The sequence below is a fragment of the Apium graveolens genome, chromosome 3 (genome assembly GCF_009905375.1).
Source record: "Apium graveolens cultivar Ventura chromosome 3, ASM990537v1, whole genome shotgun sequence".
Taxonomy (NCBI): domain Eukaryota; kingdom Viridiplantae; phylum Streptophyta; class Magnoliopsida; order Apiales; family Apiaceae; genus Apium; species Apium graveolens.
Genome location: NC_133649.1, coordinates 293,435,440 through 293,456,038, shown reverse-complemented (window position 1 = coordinate 293,456,038; position 20,599 = coordinate 293,435,440). Strand labels below are relative to the sequence as shown.

The 20,599-nt window shown below is 33.4% G+C and overlaps 1 long non-coding RNA gene across 1 annotated transcript; it reads right to left on the bottom strand.

The window, feature by feature from the left end:
- Positions 1-1,686: 1,686 nt before the first annotated feature.
- On the bottom strand, positions 1,687-2,210 carry LOC141711138 (uncharacterized). The gene is made up of 2 exons (XR_012571228.1): positions 2,105-2,210; positions 1,687-1,887 (listed from the first exon to the last, which is right to left on the bottom strand). It is a non-coding gene; the product is annotated as an uncharacterized LOC141711138 (long non-coding RNA).
- Between the last annotated feature and the right edge of the window lie 18,389 nt (positions 2,211-20,599).

The window sequence follows — 20,599 nt, the reverse complement described above, 5'->3', positions numbered from 1 at the left end:
TCACCTATATTAAACAAATCAACACATGTTGTACATCTGTATGTAATGCTATATATGCTATTAAAAGGTCTTAGAGAGTAGGGGTTATCAATTACTAGGGGTGAAAAGGAAAAAGAGGAAAACTATTACTATTATATAAAAGACCAAATATTATAAGTTTTGGTACGGTACCTTTTTTTGGTATACGCTGAATTTACTGAATTACCATTATTTTACTTAAAAGTTTTATTAGTCTTAGTAATCGAATTATAATAGAAAAAGAAATAAAAATCATTTTCAACTATAACACATTACCTTTTTTTAATTCTCTCAATTAAAACAACTTCTCTAAATATCAGAGACAAGTTTAATTATTTAATAAAATAGAACAATAAAAATATTTTTCAACTATAACACGCTACTTTTTTATTTCTCTCAATTAAAATAACTTCTCTAAATATCAGGCACAACTTTATTAAAGAAAATAGAACAATAATATTATAACCACTATTTTCAGCTTCTTAATTGTTTATTTTATTTAATTATTATTTTACTTAAAACTTTGTTAAGCTTCTTTACTTTAACAATCCATAAATTTTTAACTGCTTTAGAAGAACAATTTAGCATCTTCATCCTTATTTCTCAACAACAATAACAATGTCATCTCATCCTTTAAAACAATGCAAAAACCCTATGTTCTTAAATCAATGTAAAAATCAAAACAATCTCTAATTAGTAGTGTGCGGATATATTTTTTAGGAGTTCTAAATGTTATTACAAAACAAAATTAGAGTCGTTGGAATCGCTCGATTATTCTTCTGTTCAGCGGATGCAACAAGTTCAAAGTGTCATCGACCTGGGCCATCTACATCAAGTCTCCTGCCAAAATTATAAACGTTAATAAGGGCGTTGTTAGTGTCTCCCCGATCTTCCTTCATATTCGTTCCAATCGGCGGTATTTAATTTGTGGTTTAATTATTCATGCTTTTATATATTTGACAGTTTTATGGGGGACATTCTACATAATTATTTTTATTTTTGTTTGGTTGGAACCTTACATTCGTAAGCTTAATTAATTACTCTTACTTAATAATTTTACTTTTTTACTTCATTATTCTTACTTAGTTAATATATTAAGAAAACTTAAAAGTACTATTTTTTTTTAAAGTTTGTTTATGATTTTAATATCTTTTGATTTTAATTTTTTTTTTGCAAAAATACGGTTTGTAATCAAAAGTAATCATATATGCAACTTTTTTTACGTTTTTGATACAGTTTTTAAAATAAAATCGTGTACGGGTTTTAAACTAGTATATTAAAAGTATATATAATATTTAATCTTGTAATGGGATGATTGTAGTATAATTTTTTATCAAGTTGGTAAGCGAGCAGACTTAAACCGATAGGTTAAGGTAGAAACTGGCTAAAATATATGTGTTTTTTACTTGTTATTTAATTTATTCATAATATATTGATTATTATCTTTGAGAAAATAGATAACTAATATTAATTAAGAGCAAGTTGTCTTGGTAGTCTTAATTATTGGGTAACATATAAGAATAGTTACTAATTAGCTATAACACCTCTTCACCCATATAAGTGTATAATTCCAAAGTAATTTTAGACTAAATAGAAATAAATACCCACAAAATTGCAATACTAATGATCAAAGATTAAAATTGGTGAAACTTCATGTAAGAAATGATATGAAGGAAATAGTAAAGTTAATAATTAGAAAGTTTCTTAGGAGCCTAAGCAAACCAAGAAAGACAACACTATGATACTCCAGGCGTGGCCATGTTGACATCCGGGGTTCGCTTCTCAGCCTCTGACATGGTCTGGTCTTGCTGCATCTTGCTGCCGTTTATAACTTCTTTAAGCATTTTGGAGAAAGGTCCCAACCACAGTCTGGGAAGAAAATGAGTGTTAACATTAAGGTTAAAATTGTTTATAAGGAAACACTATATGATATCAACCATTGATTTCATGTAACTTTGATTTTAAATTGTTTACAACAAGCGTAGGTAAATAAAGTCTACACTTATAACACACCCCCAAAACAAAGTAGATAGTATACATTACGTTATAATTAAATCCTAACAGTAGAACAATGAGAAGATCTTACTTGAACCCCGCCAGCTGCAACTAGCGGACCAGCCACCGCACCTCCTATGACATGGCCGTCTGGACATGCTAGCGATATGAGCCAGTTAAAGATAAGATTTGAAACTGACCCTGCAGTATATAGCTAAAAATTGTGCATTGAAGAGAAGCGAGAGAAATAAAAAATTCCATTATATTGCAACAAGGATACTCAAGAAGCTCTCCAGCCAGAGTTGTGTCCCCGCTCAGGAATCAAGAGTAACACAAGTAACACAATCACCCCTACAAGAAAAATAGGCGTTTCTTACCGATCAAATCTTACCAGCAAAACTTGGTAGAAATTGCTCATTCATTTCCTACCAGTATATAATATGGTAGGAATTGCTCCATGTGGGGCCCAAATTTTGTACACCGAAGCATCAAAACCTACCAATTTTGGTAGTAAACTTAAAACCTACTAATTTTGATAGGTATAGACCAAAATTTTATACCAAAATGGTCCCACAAACCACATCATCAGCTCTAACATATTTTAACTATTAAATTTTTTTTCAAAAAAATGAATTTTGTCATTATTGTGACATTATTTCCTACCAAGTTTGGTGGGAAATTATTTCCTACCAATCCTGGTAGGTTCTTTGATAAAATTTTATAATAACATTACCCACCATCCACATCTGCAGTCCACATATTATTAAAAAACAAATTTTCGAAAAATAAAAAAATATTTAATAATTCAAGGTCTTTTCCTTCCAATATTGGTAGGAAATGGGTGAACACTAAGCAAATGTGTTTTTTTATGTTTTTCGTCCATTGTTTAAAAGTATTTATGAATGATCCAACCGTTCGGATCTCAAGATCTATATATATTAATTATATGACAAACTTATTAGGATAAAATGTATTCGGTTTATTATTTTAACAGTCAACAAGTAGTTTGACTAGTTCTTCTAACTGGCGATTAGTACCATATCGATGTTTCGATTTTTTAATAAATATTTACAACTGATCCATCCGTGCGGATGTTAAGATTTACATGATGTGTTGACATTAAAATTCTTTTAAAAACAAATAAATATTTTTTGTTTGTTATTCTAACAATCAACCGGTTGTTTGATCATTGCTTCTCACTAGTGTTTAGTCCCGTATTCATGTTTCGATTTTTTTAAAAGTATTTATGAATGATCCAACCGTACGGATATCAAGATCTATATATTTTAGTGATACGAAAAACTTATTAGGAAAAAATAAATGTATTCGGTTTGTTATTTTAACAGTCAACCAGTAGTTTGACAAGTTCTTCTAACTGGCGATTAGTACCATATTGATGTTTCATTTTTTAAAAAAATATTTAAATATGATCCAACCATGCGGATGTTAAGATCTACATGTTTTGGTGACATTAAAATTCTTTTAGAAACAAATAATTTTTTTATGTTTGTTATTCTAACAATCAACTGATTGTTTGATCAGTGCTTCTCAGTAGTGTTTAGTCTCGTATTCATGATTCGATTTTTTTAAAAGTATTTATGAATGATCCAATCGTACGAATGTCAAGATCTATATATTTTAGTGATATGACAAACTTATTAGGAAAAAGAAATATATCCCGTTTGCTATTTTAACAGTCAACCAGTAAGTTTGACCACTTCTTCTAACTAGCGGTTAGTACCATATTGATGTTTCGATTTTTTAAAAGATATTTACAAATGATCCAAACTTACGGATGTTAAGATCTACATGTTTTGGTGATATTAAAATTCTTTTAGAAACAAATAATTTTTTTTATGTTTGTTATTCTTACAATCAACCGATTGTTTAATCAGTGCTTCTCACTAGTGTTTAGTCTCGTATTCATTTTCGATTTTTTTAAAAAAATATTTGTGAATGATCCAACCGTACGGATGTCAATATATATATATATATATATATATTAGTGATATGAAATATTTTTAGAACCAGACAACCAGCAGTTTGACCAGTACTTCTTAGTAGTGTTTAGTCGCATATTGATGTTTCTTTTTTTAATGTTAGGTCACACAACACTATAGAAGGGGGTTGAATATAATGTTTATACAATCAAATCGATTATCAACACAAGTATGTAACAATAATCAAGATTATTCAATATAATAAGCTCTGTTATAAAGTAGGTTAAACTACTCTCTCAGAGATGAACAATATCACTAAGAGCTGCTAGGGTTACAATGAATAATCTTTCTCGTGAATGATAACATATATAGTGTAAACCCTAAGCTGTGTTTATATAGTACACAATTACAAGATATCTTCTAATTGATATAAAATATTTCTCTTTCTAAAATATATCAATCAAATATTATCTTCTTACAAGTCTTCTAATCTTCCAACTCTAAAGCATATCTTCCAGTATTTTAGTCATGATCCTCTCCTGTAAATCAGCTGCATTCCTTATCTGAAGTACCCGCACTTAAGTCCTGATATAAATCCTGACGGCCTTAAGTTCTGATATAAGTTCTGACTTCAGTAATTTCTTATTTCCAGTAAGTCCTGATAAGTCCTGATATTAAGTTCTGAAACTAAACACAACAGATTAGACTTGACATCACAAATATATCTAACAATCTCCCCCAACTTGTAAATTATGAAAAATATACAAGTTAATAGATTTGATGATGTCAAAAACATTTAAGTATAAATGCAATGAGTGTTTATTTAGACAACTAACTACAACTTACAGTCCTTGCAGCTTTTACCAATCTTAATGAATCAACCTGAATCCGAAATGATTCTTGACAAAATTTGATATCAGCTTCTCTTCTGCGATTCTCAGGACTTGAGCTAACTGTGCTTTGACTTGCATCAGTTCTTCATCTTGACTTCCAATCTGATAGATGACAGTCCTAAGTGCTGAAATATGATTTCTTTCCAATCCATCACCAAGTCTGATTACCCTTGGATGAGAGGAGTCTTCATTGTAGCATAGACATTTTTCTTTCAGAATAACTTCCATCTTAGAAGAATTCTTCTTCATTGGAATTTCACTTCCATCATCTTCAACTATTTTTGGAATAAATTCTGCAACCCTTGATCCAGAGATTCTGGCTTTATCCCTTATGGTCTTCATGATGAAATTTGACCATCTTCTGGTAACCATAGACTTTAACTCCAAAAGATAATGAAAGAATTGAAGTTCTTTAAGAGATTTGTTCAGTACATCTAATTCTGACATTCTGTATGCTCTTCCATCTTTAAGAAATAGAATCAGCTTTTCCTTGATTTTACTCTTATCATGAGTATCCAGTACCACTTGAATAGATATAACCTTGTCAAGGTGTTTCTGTGTAACTTCCTCAAGTGGTTTGTCAGTTAATAAAAATGGATCTTTGATAGTTACTTCAACTCCTGTTTTGATCTTGGCTTCACTTGATCCTAACCCAGATCTGTCTCTTTCTTCTCTGGCATTCAATCCAACAGTCATGAAATCAGATAGCAGTTGACTTTTTTTAGGATCTGATGGTTGAACATTTTTCCATAGGAGTTTCTTCTTATCAGTAACTGTCATCTGGCCCAAATCAACTTAAGCTCTATCAGAGATTGATGTCTTGATGACTTGTTCAGGATTTGCAGATTCTTCTATAGCTTGCTGTTTTAAACTTTCTTCACTCTGAACAACTTGAGCTATGTCAGAGGTTGTCTTAGATTCTTCTGTCACCTTTCTTCTTTTCAGAGTTTCAACAGTTTCATCTTCAGGAGCAGCATCATCAAAAACCTGAACCATCTTGCACATAGGATCCATCAGTATTTGAGGAATCTTCATCTTCTGTTTGTTGACTATCTCCCCAACTTTTCCTTTTCCCTTGTCTTTGGGATCAGTAGTGGTTTGAGATCTAGTGCTTGATCTTGGAATCTCTGTGGCAGATCTTTCTTTTATCACAATGCCTTTTTCCTTAGGCCTTGGAGGTTTCTTTGCATTAGAAGCTTTAGACTTAGGATTTGTCTTCTCAGCTGCAAATCTAGCTTCTTCCTCCTTTAAAGTCTATAAATCCATTCCAGGATTATCCTTGAGAAACAATCTTTTAGCAATTTCTTCATCAAGAGTCTGAATCTTGGGATCCTTATAGTAGATAGTAGTCTCCCTTCCCTTAAGCTTCAGAGTTTGTAAAAACTTCTGAGAGTCTTGACTTCCAGACTGAATCAGAACATCAGACTTGGTCATTAGAATTTGATTATCAGAACTTGCTATCAGAGTTTGAGCATTCAAAGCTTCAGAACTTGAATTCTTCTGTGTAGAAGATTTGCTAGAATCAGAAATTAGTTTCTGTAAAGAAACTTTGCTGCTTTGTTTTCCTTGACCTTGATATTTTCCCTTGCTAGGGTTTCCCTGGTCATCTTCAGAATCATCCTTTTACTTCAGTGTTTGGCTTGGTAAGCATTTGGACTTAACTACCTTCTCCCCCTTTTTGACATCATCTGACAGGAGTAGAGAAAGAAGGAGTTCCATTAAAGATTGGATTTCATTGAGCTGTGTTTGTTGAGAGGCTTGATTCTGCAAGACCTCATCCAGTTGAGCCTGCTGCTTGGTTTGAACTTGCTCAATAGCTTCCATTTTTTTATGAATTGGTCTGATAAACCTATTTTTGTCTAGCTTGAGCATCAGGTCCAGCTTATCAGCATTTTCCAGAAGTTTATCAACCTTTTCATGAGTCTTGGAGTGTAGACCTTGAAGTGCTTTAATACTGAGAGCAATGACTTTAAGTTAGTGCTTGAAATCAAAATTTGTTAGCAACTCATCAGCTTTTGAAATATGTTCGGACAAAACATGTGAGCTAGGAATGAAGTCAGGTTCATTCCACTTCCTTGTCCATTCAACTCCCCTAAAAGTTTCCTCCCATGGAACATGAGCATCTTCTTCAACAAACTTAAGTAGTGCCTCCTTTCCAAGAATTGGAGCACTGACTGGAGCACTTGCTGGAGCACTATCTCCAGAATCTGATAAAAGCTCATCATTTTCTGACAACACAAGAGTGTGTGTAAGTGAACGAGATTCTGGAACTATTTCATCTATTTCAGGTTCCAAATTCAAAATTGGAGTAGTAGGAATTTCAGCATTTAATGGAAAAACAGGTGGAGTGAACTCTTTTGCTTGTGGTGCTTCCAGATATAACACAGATGGAATGTTTAACCTGTGAATATCAATTTAAGGACTTAATCCTGAATCTTCAACTGTGTTAGTTTCTTTCAGTGGAGAGATAGGAGGTGTGATCACTGTGTCTGGAACAGTGTCTTTAGGTGTTGGAAGGGCTTCAAGTATAATAGGTTCTGATGAGATCAGAGATTCTCGATCCCCTTCCTCAGCATCTTCAAATTGAGATTGTATAATTTTCACACCTGCTCTAGTCTTCTTTGATCTTCTAGATGGTGGAGTGATATGTTCTGTATCAGAATTTGAAGATCTTTTCCTTTTCAAAATCCCAGAACCCTCAGCTTCATTCTCTTTCTGAAGAGTTGACTCTTCAGCTTCTACTGTCACAGGTTCTAATGCTGGAACCTGGACCTGTTCTTCCTCATCTGATTCATCTCTCAGAATCAGCCTTCTCTTTCTCCTTGGTGGAGATTGAGGAACAAATTTTTCTCTTGAAAATTTGGGTCTGGATGTTGTAGCAGATTTTACAACTGGCACCTTTTGAGAAGTACCAGAGGTTGGTTGAGAGGATTGTGCTGGTTGATAGTAGGTTCTGATATTAGGCTGTGGTTGAGTATTGGAAGGCTGTGTTGGTGAAGGTTGTGAAGTAGTAGGTTGTGTAGGTGCAACATCAGGATATATAGTTGTGTATGTGTGAGGATCAGAATTTACAAAGAATTGTTTGACAAATTGAGGAATTTGGAGGGGTCTTAGTATATTCTTCTTATTATCAGTAGATAATAACTCTGTGAAAGCCCTTTTGTGAAGTTTAAAGGGTTCAATTAACTCACTAAAGTTTTGAGGTGCATCAGAACAAAAGAAATTGTATATAAGCTGACAAAATCTAGCAAAATATACTATGTTGCTATCTTCTTTCATCCTATCACCTATAAACCCTAGAACAACACTAGCATAATTAAAATGAGTTTGATTAATAAGAGCATACCCAATTTGCTGACTCAGGATTGGTATAGCATCAAAGTTGGAGCATTTGTTGGCAAAGGCTTTGGTAATGCAATCGAAAAAGAAGCTTCATTCTCTCCTTATGTAGGGCCTCTGCAATTGTCCCAGCTTGGATAAAGATTTCTCATATCCTAGATTTGCCATCATGTTTTAAAGAGCTGACTCCCCAACTTGTGAATTATAAGAACAATTTTTTGGCAGATGCAATGCTTGTCGTGTAGTAGACAAGGTAACCAGATGCTCATCTTCCCCAGTTGTGAAAATGATACTTGGGGACCCATCTTCACCACCATCATCATAGACTCCAGACCTCCAAAACTCTAGAATTTGCTTGCCTGAAAGAGTCTGTGGTTGGGTCAGGGCATATCCAATTTCACTTCGAGCAAGAAAGTCTTGAATGAAGTGAAGTTCTGAAGGATCCTCATCCTTGTTGAGAATAGCCATATAGTTGTTGGGGACAAACTTGGCTCCATCATAGATAAGGTCCTTTGGTGCCATTTCTGTCAGAAATTAAGTGAAAAGTTGTGTGGTTGCAAGGTGTTTGATAAAATGCCTGTAAGAAAGTCCGTCAGAAAATAGAGAGAAAAAGAGAGAGAGCGAGAGAGAGAGTAAAAGAAATAAGAGATAAGATAAGAGAGAAGTCAAAAGATTTGATAATCTTTTATCTCTAATATTTATACTATTTCCACTCAACGGCTCTCTCACTTAATCTTTTATCTCTAATATTTATCTCTAATATTTATACTATTTCCATTAACCAAATCATTATCACTGTTTTTATCTCACTTAATTATTTTCCTGTGAAATATAATCGTTACAGTAAATACTTAAAATAAGTCAAGCAATTAAAATGTGACACGTAAGCATCAGAGTTTACATCAGAACTTGACTATTATCAGAATTTAACGGTCATCAGAACATGGCTTCTGTACTCAAAAAGTGAATGATTGTTTATGTGACTCTTCACACAAATACTGACTGGTATCTTCACAGTTTGATCATCAGAACATAATCAGAACTTGTCCTCGGAATTTATGCAAATAATACTTAACTGTTTGTCAGAAACAACTTAATCACCACAGTAATTTTCATCATTCATATGGAGTGATAGTGTGTGTTTTTGCAAATGATCATATAAAGATTAAAGTCTGATAAACTTCAGTATATCTTAGAAATAAGGCATAACTAAGAAAAGTGCTTAAAATATGTCTTTAATTGTGAAGTCTACTGTAGAATAAAGTTATGCAAGAGTCCACCTCAACTGTTTGTGCTCATTTTATGCATCTTTTCAAATTCTTAAGACAGTGGCTTCTCAGTGTAAGTGAGTTACAACTGCCATCAGAATTTATGTTGTTATCAGAATATTTTTCCAGTAATCATAGAATGTGAAAAGTCACCAAGATTTTTTTTTCTAATGCATATTACTTAATACCAGCAATGCACTTGGGTCTTCCCTTTCACATATTTACTCTAGATCTCAAAGGAGTACCTGATTTCAATTTTTCTTTTCTTTTATTTTCTTCATATAAGTGAGGCATATCAAGCATGTAGTTCATCCGTAAGATTTACTGTCATCATAATTTGACAGATAAGAAGCAATAATCTAGTTGGTGACTTAGTAATAAGATACACAAAGTAAACTTGACTAAAATCAAAATCTTGCTTGTGTTATTGATTTCCACATTAACAACTAATTCAAACATGGGATACATAGTTTGTTAAAGACTACTAAGTCAGCATCTAACAAGATAATCCTCATTGGATTGAACAGTCACAGAATATTCAAAACACTTTCAGAGTTTATAGAATCACATCAGATAATAAGCAGTGTTTAATATGTTACAATTTAAGCACAGATTACATGGAGATAAGAAAATCTGTAAACACTGATCATAAAATCTGATGCATGAGAACAAAAACTAAACAGATTTTGAGAAAGAACCTGAAACCATTCCAAGTTCATTTACAAGTCTTGTAAAGGTAGCTTCACATAGTGGTTTTGTGAAGATATCTGCTAGTTGTTGATATGTTGGAACAAAATGCAATTCCACTGTACCTTCCATCATATGTTCCCTTATAAAATGGCACCTAATGCTGATGTGCTTTATCATTGAGTGTTGAACTGGATTTCCTGTCATAGCAATAACACTTTGATTATCACAGTAGATAGGTATTTTAGAAAATTCTAACCCATAGTCCAGTAACTGATTCTTTATCCAAAGAATCTGTGCACAATAGCTTCCTGCAGCAATATATTCTTTTTCTACAGTTGATGTGGAAATTGATTTCTATTTCTTGCTAAACCAAGAAACCAATCCGCCTCCAAGAAATTGGCAGCTTCCACTAGTGCTTTTCCTGTCAATTTTGCATCATGCAAAATCTGCATCTGAGTAACCTATTAGCTTAAAATATGATTCTCTAGGATACCACAATCCTAGATCAGCTGTACCCTTGAGGTACTTGAATATTCTTTTCACAGCTATTAGATGAGGTTCTCTTGGATCCGCCTGAAATCTTGCACAAAGACAGGTAGCATACGTGATATATAGTCTACTTGCAGTTAAATAGAGTAAAGAGCCTATCATACCTTTGTAGTTAGTAATATCTACTATTGTTCCAGTATCTTTATCTAACTTGGTGGCAGTGGCCATGGGAGTTGATGCAGTAGAACTGTCTTGCATTCCAAATTTATTGAGTAGATTTCTCGTGTACTTGGATTTACTGATAAAAGTACCTTCTTCAGTTTGTTTGACTTGAAGTCCCAGAAAATAACTCAACTCTCCCATCATACTCATTTGATATCTTGACTGCATTAACTTAGAAAATCTTTCATAAAGTTGTGTATTTGTAGAGCCAAAGATGATATCATCAACATATATCTGTACCAAAAGTAAGTCCTTTCCAAGGTTAAGGTAAAACAGAGTTTTATCAATTGTGCCTCTGGTAAATCCACTTTCAAGAAGGAATTAAGCCAGAGTCTTATACCATGCTCTAGGAGCTTGCTTGAGGCCATAAAGTGCTTTGTCAAGCCTGTAGACATGATTTGGAAATTTTGGATCTACAAACCCTGGAGAATGTTCAACATATACCTCTTCTTCCAATTCTCCATTGAGAAAAGCACTTTTCACATCCATTTGAAAGACTTTAAACTTCTTGTGAGCAGCATAAGACAAAAAAATTCGTATGGCTTCCAATCTAGTAACTGGAGCAAATGTTTCATCATAGTCAATACCCTCATGTTGAGAGTAACCTTTAGCAACCAGCCTTGCTTTGTTTCTTCTAATTATGCCATTACTGTCAGTTTTATTTCTGGACACCCATTTTGTACCAACAATTGATCTGTCCTTTGGTCTTGGCACTAGGGTCCAGACATTATTTCTTTCAAATTCATTTAACTCTTCCTGCATTGCTTGCACCCAATCAGCATCTTGAAGAGCTTCTTCCACTTTTTTTGGTTCAGTCTGAGATAGAAAGGAATGATAGAGACATTCATTTGATGTTGTTCTAGTTCTGACACCTACTTCAGGATCTCCAATTATTAAGTCAGGTGTGTTTGATTTAGTCCACTTCCTTACAGATGGAAGTTGATCTCTAGAACTGGATCCTCCCCCATGATCCATGCTGTCTCCATTAGCATTTTCTGATGCTCCCCCTGAAGTTATGCTCTCTGAGATTCCAGAATTTGAGTTGGATCCTTCAGGAATTGAAGAATTAGAGTTTCCAGAATTGTCAGAATTTGGCTCATCAGAACTTGATGAATCAGAACTTGAAAAGCCAGTGACTGGTTCTGATGCTTCTTGAGAGTCTTGAGACGTGGTATGATCATCAGCTTGCTCCCCCTGAATAGGTGCATTTACCTTTGGAGCAGTTACCACAGTTTCAATGATATCAGAATTTAACCCGTCAGAACTTACAGAATCAGGATTTAGGTCATCAGAATTTACAGAATCAGAATTTACATCTTCATATTCAAATCTCAGTTGATCGTGATCATTGAAATCTTCAAGTCCAGTAATCTTTTTATCATCAAAAGTTACATTGATAGATTCCATGACAACTCTTATTCTTAAATTGTAGACTCTGAAGGCTTTTGTGAAAAGCGGATATCCAACAAAAAATCCTTCATCAACTTTTAGATCAAATTTTGACAACTGTTCAGGATGAGTCTTAAGAACAAAACACTTGCATCCAAATAGATGAAAGTATTTCAGATTTGGATTATTTTTCTTCACCATCTCATATGGTGTTTTTCCATGCTTGTTTATAAGTGTAGCATTCTGTGTAAAACAAGCAGTCTGCATAGCTTCAGCCCAAAAATAGGTTGGTAGCTTTGCTTTATCAAGCATGGTTCGTGTATTTCAATAAGAGACCTGTTCTTTCTTTCTACAACTCCATTCTGCTGTGGAGTTCCAGGTGCAGAAAATTCCTGTTTTATTCCTTGCTCTTTGCAGAACTCTTCCATGATTGAATTCTTGAACTCAGTGCCATTATCACTTCTTATTATTTTAACAGAATTTTTGACTAACTTATCCAGCTGTCTGACATTATCAGTTAGAGTAGATGCAGTTTCATTCTTCTTGTGCAAGAAATACACCCAAGTGTATCTTGTGAACTCATCCACTATAACCATAGCATATTTCTTCTTTGAAATAGACATGACATTACCTGGACCAAATAGATCAACATGCAGTAAGTGATAAGGCTCAAGAATTGAGGATTCAGTTTTGTTCTTGAATGAAGATTTTCTTTGTTTTGCCTTTTGACATGAGTCACAAAGACCATCAGGAACAAATATTGATTTTGGAAGTCCTCTCACAAGATCTTTCTTTACTAGCTCATTTATGTTGTTAAAATTTAAATGAGAGAGTCTCTTGTGCCAATCCCAGCTTTCTTCAATTGATGCTCTGCTTAACAGACAGATTGCAGAACCATCAGAATTTGTTGAAAGTCTGGCTTCATAAATATTACCATGTCTGTAACCTTTCAGAACCACTTTTCCTGTAGAATTACTTACAACTTCACAGTGTTCTTCAAAGAAATCCACATGATAACCTCTCTCACAGATTTGACTCACACTTAGCAGAATATGTTTAAATCCGGAGACAAGAGCTACTGATTCAATTATGACATTCCCATGATTGATATTGCCATATCCCAGAGTCTTTCCCATGTTGCCATCTCCATAAGGAACTCATGGGTCAGCTTTCTCCACAAATTCTGATAGCAGGGCTTTATTCCCAGTTATATGTCCTAAACATCCACTATCCAGAACCCGAATGTTTTTCCTGTTGCCCCGCCATCACAAGGACCACTATTGGTTAGTTTTAAGGACCCATACTTGCTTGGATCCTTTGGCCTTTTTAAGTTTGTTAGCATTTGCACTGGATTTAGTTTCAGAGTTTATGCTCAAATGCTTTTTATTAGACTTTATATTAGACTTTCCATCAGAATTTAAACTAGAAGGAATTACACTAACTTTCTTTAAAGAAGGTTTTATTTGATAATAATCATAGTACAAACTATGATATTCCTTACAAGTATAAATAGAATGCCATAAACTACCACAATGAAAACAAGGATTTTGTGGTTTAATCCTAACAGACTGACTCTTAACTCCTGATCTAGGAGGTAAAGAGTTTATATCTTTATTTTTCCTGCAAAAAGAAGCAAGATGGTTAGAGTTTCCACAATTATAGCATTTCTTTCTAAGAGCATTAGGAACAGGCATAGAATTATTGTTTTTATTCACACCTTCCTTTCCATTCCTATTTTTCCTTGCTTTCTTTACCTTGTTCACATTTTTAATCTCTTTCAGCTCATGCTTAAGCTGCTTCTTTGTCATTAAGCCAATGTTTACTACAGCTGGTTTATCCTGTTTTAATTTGTCAGAAGTTGACTTTTCTTTGACTTCTGTTTTAGAGTCTTTCATCTTTTCAGATTTTGACTTGTCTGAATTTGACACAAACTTGACAGGATTAACTTTAGGCTTTTTAGCTTTCTTGGTAAAGTTTGGTTTTAGCTTTCTTTTTCTTCTTTCTCATCTAGGTAACCTAGTCCTTCTTTCCAATTTCCATTTTCTAAGATTTTCTGAGTTGTTCTTCCAGAGTTAGTCCAAGTTTTGATTTTCTCCTTTTCCTTTTCCAGATCAAATTTAAAAGATTTATTCAATTTTAGCAGTTCATCTTTAACATACAAAGCCTCATATCTTTCTTTCTGAGTTTGAGGAAATATAACTAACTCTTTTTCTAAGTAGTCAGTTCTGTTTCTAAAAGCAAGACTTTCAGATTTTAATCTTTCATTTTCTAAAGTCTAATCTCTAAAACAAATGAACATGGTTTTAAGATATAATCTTAGCTCAGAAATATCATCAGTATGAAAAGCAAGAGTTGAATGAGGTACCTTAAATTCAGCAGTTCCAGAACTGCTATCAGCATTTGTCATCAAAGCATAGTTCACCTCTTCTTCAGAATATGAAGTGTATGTCCAATTTTTATTCTTTATGATAAGTGACTGGCCTTTATCACCTTTTCCTTTCTTGCAGTCAGTAGAGATGTGGCATCTTTCACCATAATTGTAGCATTTGACATTTGAGTTGTCTCCTCTGTCAGACTTTCCTCCTTTGCATTCAGTCTTTCTGAACCCTTTCTTTTCACAACTTCCACCTTTCCTGGAAAACTTCTTACCCTTTCTGAATTTCTTGTAGGCTATCTTTGTGATACCCTTCACCATAAGAGCACACAGTTGCATCATCTCTACATCAACATCCACTTCAGATAAATTTTCAGATTCTGAATCATCATCATCAGAATATGATGACTCTGAATCAGACTGTATGATGAGAGCCTTTCCTTTGCCCCTCTTTGAGACAATCACTTTAGGAGATTCCTTCTCAGCTTTAAGTGCAACTGTCTTTGACTTTCTTCCATGCCTTTTACTTCTTTGATCCATCTTAAGTTCATGAGTCTTGAGCGTACCATAAATTTCATCAAGAGTAGTTTCAGTAAGGTCATGGTTGTCTCTTATGGTAGTAGACTTCAAATCCCAATTTTCAGGAAGAGCAAAAAGGAAGTTTAGATTTGAATCTTCAAGATCATATTCCTTGTCCACCAATGACAGATCATTCAAGAGTTTGAAAAACCTGTCATATAAATCAGTTAATGACTCATCATCTTTTGAGTCAAAGTGCTCATACTCTTGTGTGAGTATAGTCTTCATGTTCTTTTTGATGGCTTCAGTTCCCTGGCATCTTGTCTCCAAAGCATCCCATATTTCCTTTACAGGCTTGCATCCAATTACCCTATTTGACATGACATTGTCAATTGCACTATGAAGTAGATACCTTACCCTTGCATCCTTGGCAATAGATGAGATGTCTTTAGGTGTGTAATCACCTTTCTCCTTTGGTATCATCTTTGTTGGTTGATCAGCAACTGCAACAGAGAGCTTGGTAGGCTTATATGGTCCATCATTAATTCTATCAAGGTATTAAGGATCTGTGGCTTCCAGAAATATAGCCATCTTTACCTTCCATATAGGATACTCAGATGCTCTCAGTATGGGAACCCTAATACTCTCATATCGACTGTGGGTTTGATTGTTTTGAGTATCTTGAATTTTGGTGGGCTTAGGTGGAGTTTTTTTTCGTCAGACATGATTGTAAACTGCATCTCACTGTTTGTATATCAACAAAGATGCTCTGATACCACTTGTTAGGTCACGCAACACGATAGAAGGGGGTTGAATATAGTGTTTATACAATCAAATCGATTATGAATACAAGTATGTAACAGTAATCAAGTTTATGCAATATAATAAGCTCTGTTACAAAGTAGGTTAAACTACTCTCTCAGTGATGAACAATATCACGAAGAGCTGCTAGGGTTACAATTTATAATCTTTCTCGTGAATGATAACACATATATTGTAAACCCTGAGCTGTGTTTATATAGTACATAGTTACAAGATATCTTCTAATTGATATGAAATATATCTCTTCCTAAAATATATCAATCAGATATTATCTTCTTACAAGTCTTCTAGTCTTCCAACTCTAAAGCATATCTTCCAGTATTTTAGTCATGATCATCTCCTGTAAATCAGCTGCATTCCTTATCTGAAGTACCCGCACTTAAGTCTTGATATAAATCCCGACGGCCTTAAGTTCTGATATAAGTTCTGACTTCGGTAAGTTCTGATTTCCAGTAAGTCCTGATAAGTCCTGATATTAAGTTCTGAAACTAAACACAACAGATTAGACATGACATCACAAATATATCTAACGTTTAAACAAATATATTTAATAATGATCCAACCATACGAATATCAAGATCTATAAATTTTATTGATATTGCAAAAAATTTAGAAAAAAATAAATTTAATTTCCTTGTTATTTTAACAATCAACCAATATTTTGAATAATACTTCCAACTATTGTTCAGTCCCATATTCATATTTTGATTTTTATAAAAAATATTATGAAGGATCCAACCGTACGGATGTCAAGATTTATATATTTTAGTGACATGATAAAATGTTTAGAAAAAAAAGGTATTCGATTTGCTATTTTAATTGTCAGCCAGTAGTTTAACTAATTTTTCTCACTAGCGTTTAGTCCCACATTGATGTTTCAATTTTTTTAAAAATATTTATAAATTATCCAACCGTACAGATGTTAATATCTATATTTTTATTGACATGAAAAAATCCTTTAAAAAAAATTAATTTATTTTGTATGTTATTTTAACAATCAACAATTGTTTGAATAGTACTTCTTACCAATGGTTATTCCCATATTGATGTTTCGATTTTTTTTACTTTTTTTTTAAAATGACCCAACCGTACGGATATCAAGATCTATATATTTTAGGGATATAATAAAAGATTTGGAAAAAAATAAATATATTTGTTTTACTATTTGAACAGTGAACCATTAGTTTGACTAGTCAATTTTACTAGTGGTTAGTATTGTATTGATATTTCAATTTTTTTTAATATTTAATTTTTTTAAATAATTGCACTTACACTAAAAATTCAAAAAAATCGTTAAACCCCATTACCTACCTATATTATTTGTAGTTTCACGAAAATTTTAAACATGAAAGCAAGATCAAAATTTTTAATTTTGGAGGGAAACGAAAATATTCAAAAAAAAATATCTAACTCAAAACCTACCAATATTGGTAGGAAATGAACTTTAGTTTCATGAAAATTTCAAACATGGAGCCAAAACCAAAAATTTCAAAATGGGGTAGTTGAGAGAAAGAACAGAACACTAGTAGAGGCAGAACAATGCTGCAAGATGCCAAACTGCCAGCAAGTTTTTGGGAAGAAGCTGTTAACACTGCATGCTATACTCAAAACAAATATCTCATTAACAAAAATCTTGGCAAGTCACTCTGCTCAATCTTGTCTAAATGAAAGCCTATTGTGAAGCATCTGCATGTGTTTGGAAGCAAGTGCTATGTTTTGAAGGACAAATCTGAATATGTTGGAAAATTTGACTCTAAAGTTTTTTAGGCAATTTTTCTGGGATATTCATTGGGGAGAACTGCATGCAAAGTCTGTGTGATTGAATAGAAGAAAATTATGGAAAGCACAGATGTTACTTTTGATGATGACAAATGTCCAGGCTTGGAATGCCTTAGTGAAAATGAAGCTGAGACCCTACAATTTGAAAATCTCAAAATTGATAGTAATTCTAAGGATGAACATGAAGTCAACATAAATTACATAATTGATGAAGAGTCTACTAATCAAGTGAATCATGAGAATAGAAGCTCATCTCAAACACCTGAATTTGATAGCACAAACTCAGGGGGAGGGGAGAAGAAAATTCTAAAAGTCATGATAATAATGAAGAAGAAGCTGAAAACACAAGTGAACAAACTCACACAAGGAAATGGGATAGGAGTCATAATGCATATGCAATTATTGGTGATCTCGATGCTGGAGTGAGGATTAGAAGTGTAACTACAAATGAATGTCTTCATGCATATTTTCTGTCTCAAGTTGAGCCTAACAAAACTGAGGAAGTCCTACTTGATCCTGATTGGATATCTGCTATGCAAGAAGAGCTAAATCAGTTTGAAAGAAAAAAAGTTAGGAAATTGGTTCCTATACCAAAGAACAGGAGTATAATTGGAACAAAGCGGGTGTTCAGGAACAAAATGGATGAAAATGGAATTATCACCAGAAACAAAGCAAGGTTGGTTGCAAAAGGATACTCACAGGAGGAAGGAATTGATTATGATGAGACCTTTGCTCCAGTTGCAAGACTTGAAGCAGTAAGGATCTTTCTTGCATTTGCTACACACTCCAATTTCAAGGTGTATCAAATGGATGTGAAGAGTATATTCCTTAATGGTGAGTTGGAGGAAGAAGTTTATGTGCAACAGCCACCTAACTTTGAAGATCCAGAATTTTCAAATTTTGTATAAAAGTTACTCAAGGCTCTCTATGGACTAAAACAAGCACCTAGAGCTTCGTATGACACACTATCAGAATTTTTGATTAAACATGGATTCACTAGAGGTACTATTGATAAGGCTCTCTTATACAAGAAGCATGGTGATGATATGATCCTAGTTCAGATCTATGTGGATGATATTATCTTTGGTTCTACAAATGAAAAGCTTTGTCAAAGATTCTCCAAGCTTATGCAGAGTGAATATGAAATGAGCATGATCGGGGAATTGAGTTACTTATTTGGACTTCAAGTTAGTCAAAGAAGTGATGGAATCCTCATCAGCCAAACTGAGTAGATTAAGGATTTATTAAAGAAGTTTGGTATGGTTGATTGCTCACCTTAATCTACACCTATGTCTACAGCTACAAAATTAGATGAAGATAAAAAGGGCAAAAGTGTAGATATTTCAAGCTATAGAGGAATGATTGGATCTTTACTATACTGAACTACAAGTAGACCAAACATCATTTTTGCACTATATCTGTGTGCAAGATTTCTAGCCAATCCAAAAGAATTACATTTGATGGCGGTAAAGAGAATCTTCAGATATTTGAAGGGAACTCCAAACTTGGGATTATGGTATCCTAAGGGAACTTGTTTTGAAGCTGTTGGATACTCAGATGAAGCTTTTGCTGAATGCAGGGTTGACAGAAAGAGCACTAGTGGAAGCTATCAGTTTCTTGGACAAAGACTTGTATCCTGGTATAGCAAGAAACAACAATCTGTGTCAACTTCCACAACTGAGGCTGAATACATAGCTGTTGGAAGTTACTATGCTCAAGTGCTTTGGATTAGAAATTAGCTAATAGATTATGGCCCAGTGTAACATAAAATTCCAAATATGTGTGACAATACTACTGCTATATCTATTGTGGATAATCCAATTAATCATCCTAGAACAAAGCACATTGATGTAAGATACCAATTTATTAGAGAAAATATTGCAAATGGTAGCATTGAGCAAATTTTTGTTCCAACATAAAAACAGTTAGCTCACATTTTTACTAAACCTTTGGATGAAGCAACTTTCACTAGACTTGTAGGTGAAATTGGAATGTTAAATTCTTCATCCTAAGGCAAGAACTATGCTAATCTTTTGCAGCAGATTAATTTTTAGTAAATCAAAATTAATTTGATTAAATTGGAAATTTGCTGGAATATGAATTATAAATATTTTAGAAATCTCTACATATTTATTTTTTAAAATTTAGCTTGGAATTTTTCAATTATAAGAAAACTGTTTATATGTTTATTTGCATTTTGAATATATAAAATTAGCACAAGGAAGAATCAAAGTAATCAAAAGTATATAGAGAACTGAGTTCTCGATAAGTTTAACAGACTTGTCGACAAGTCATTTTAAGACTTCTCAAGTGAGTTCTCGATAAGTCAATTTTCTGACTTCTCGAGGGACTTTTCGATAAGCTTCATTATGACTTATCGATAAGTCATTTTAGAGTTCTCAATAAGTGTCAACTTACAGAGTTCTCTACAAGTAAAATTTTAGACTTGTTACAAAATCATTCTGATTTTATTTTGATTTATTCAAATAAAAACTGGAAACAATTCAGTCCAAGTTGAAAAAACTGAGTATTTATTTGACATCTCTACAAGTCAATTTTAAGTTCTCTAAAAGAGTAAATTTAAATGACTTATCGATATGTAATTCACTCTTCACAATGACTTCTCAATAAGAAAATTCCAAATGTTTATGTTTTAGTTCTCGATAAGTCATTTGCTTTTACAATAAATACTCAGACATCTATACATACAGTTCTTTACGCTTTCGAGAACTCCAAGTGATCTAGAACTTTCAAATCCAAACCGATTTCTCTCTCGTTTTGAATTCTTTCTTTTAAATTTCTCTTACCCATTAAACCTCAGACACTAATCAATGGCATCAAACACTATTGTACCCTTTATCC